The 2490-nt window shown below is 38.8% G+C and overlaps 1 pseudogene; it reads left to right on the top strand.

The window, feature by feature from the left end:
- The first annotated feature begins 403 nt into the window (after positions 1–403).
- On the top strand, positions 404–1401 carry LOC119512191 (annotated as a pseudogene).
- Positions 1402–2490: the final 1089 nt, after the last annotated feature.

The following is a 2490-nucleotide window of genomic DNA, read 5'->3' as shown; positions in this document are numbered from 1 at the left end:
TTACTGATTTTAAATCTTCATGCTAAAAAAACTCCAATCTGGTTATTCTAGAGTCATAAATTATTTGCAAATCACTGGGTAAAATATTAAGGGTTTGGTTTCTTCTGCTATATTACAGCTTCTAAGTGGAAATGGAAAGAACAGTGATCATACCATTCCTAGAGAAACTATTTTTTCCCAATGTGTTTTATATTTTATGCTTTCTATGAATCTGAAAAGTAGAATCTCCCTAACGGCAAAAACATAGATTAGTGAAAGGATTAATATCATATTAGGGAAAAAGTTATGTGCGAGTAAAAGAAACTTATAAACTTATTTATATCAAGTTTTATAATTCTTGTAAATACTCCTTAGATTCTTATGGACCAATTGTCTGGACTAACAGAGGAGCGAGTTGACGGGCATGCCGCTGTTGGTGTGCAAACTGGAGCCTAAGGAGCAGGGGATGCTGCCATTTGAATGCAGGTATTTAATAAGACTTCTCAAGGCACTTGTTCCTCTACTTGAGCTGCTTCTTTGAGTCTGTGTTGATCCAGCTTCAGGTTGAATTATTTCCATTTCCCTTTTTAACATTTTAAATTTTATTATTCTTTTCTGGTATTAAAAGTAGTACATGACTGAATCAGAAGTTCTCAGGGGTAGGTGAAGTGGAAATGGGTACTGGCGGCTGGTGGACGGGTAGCAGAGACTGCTCCTGCTGCCTCCTCCTGTCAGTACAGGTGCATTGAATGCAACCAAGAGGCTACGGAGTTGTACCGAGACTATAAGGATGGTGTGCAAATCCTGGCAGAAACCTGTAGACAAATATATCAAATATGATCCTGTCATCATCTTGATTAATGCTATCATGCAAAGCCCAACTCTACAGGCATATTCTTTTCAATACTAAAATAAATATCCATGGAAAACTCTGCATATTTTGTTTGCTTTGTGAAGCATACCTGAGATGGTGGCAGCTTCAACATTCAAACCAGAACACCGTCCCTGATGACTTGATTAGATATGCTAAGAAGTGGGATTTCTACACAATGCTTGCAATTGCTTCTTTAGAACAAACTGCCTATTTTATTGGCATTTTTACTTTCCCGCGAGCAGAATGACCCACGACAATGAAAAAAACAGCCAACTTCATTTTGCTGCTAAAAGCATTATTATTATCCAGCTATAGAAAGCTCCTGTTGATTCCAGCTGTCTTTTGGGAACACGACTACACACATCTGTGCCTCAAACTCATTGGAGTATTTGTCCTTACGTCAAATTTCCAGGCAATTAGACTGACCCTGAACATCAATTGAAAGCTCTCTTTTTTGGCTGTTGGAAAGCACTGGGGTCTACTTCTTCCAGAGAACGGAATGTGATGTTGGAAGTAATTGTGCCATCTATAAATCTCAGGACTTTTGAAGAGGTCCTGGAGCTCCCTCTTCTCTGCCTAGCCAGATAGTCGTCATTTGCTTCTCCATGAAATGAAGACTTTCCAAAAACTTGAGTTTGTAGCAATCACTCCTTCTGTTGACTCCTAGTGCTCAAATCTCCTGAGGCAGTCCCAGTTTGATATTTTGTCCCAAACTTTCATAAGTGCTTCTACCTGTCAACTTATTATAAGGTATAGTTACAAAAATAAGGTCACAGATCCCTAATAGATATTGGAAAACGATTATCCTGTTTTACATTGTGTCATGTTTTAGACTTATCTGTCTCATATTAAAATTTCATGTGTTTATGCCTCACTCTCCCTTCCTGGTTAAAAGTCTAGTGCAAGGAAAGACCATGCCTTAGGCTACTCCGTATGTCCCCTAGTAGAGGGCTTGCCCTAAATTATTATTTGTTGATTTGGTTATCAGCAGAATGTGCAATTCTAAGTATCTCCTTTATCATCCACAGTTTTATTCTTTACTGTTTATGGCATGACCAGCTGCATCTGAAAAGAAAAGACATGATATATAAACCAAGCTATTCATTTCTAATGACTAAAATTAAGGAAAGATTTGGAAACATTTCCTGAAAGAGAAAGTAATGATTGTGGCTGTGGGACTTTTCCCTCCACACACAGACAGACACACACTACAAACAGCCCAGCCACATACACACGGATGCACACAGACACTCATTGAAACACTCACACGGACACAACGAATGTTACAGGAGCTGATATACACAAGTGAAGATTGATATGTTATAGACAATCCCAGGTGTATTAGTTAGGGTTCTCTAGGGAAACAGAATCAATGAGAGATATCTATGAATATAAAATTTATAAAAGTGTCTCACACAACTGTGGGTGTGCACGAGTCCAAATTCCATAGGGCAGACAGCAAACTGGCAACTCCAATGAAGATGTTCGATGAACTTCTCAGGAAACGAACTGGCAGCTTCAACGAATGTGTTCGATGAACTCCTCAGGAAACAAACTGGCAACTTTGATGAACTCCTCAGGAAACGCTTCACTGGTCAGCCGAAGAAATGAAGGTCCTCTATCTATCTCACTTAAAA

The sequence above is a fragment of the Choloepus didactylus genome, chromosome 2, assembly GCF_015220235.1.
Source record: "Choloepus didactylus isolate mChoDid1 chromosome 2, mChoDid1.pri, whole genome shotgun sequence".
NCBI lineage: Eukaryota > Metazoa > Chordata > Mammalia > Pilosa > Megalonychidae > Choloepus > Choloepus didactylus.
Note: the sequence above shows the minus strand (reverse complement) of the source record. Positions and strands in the feature narration are given on the sequence as shown.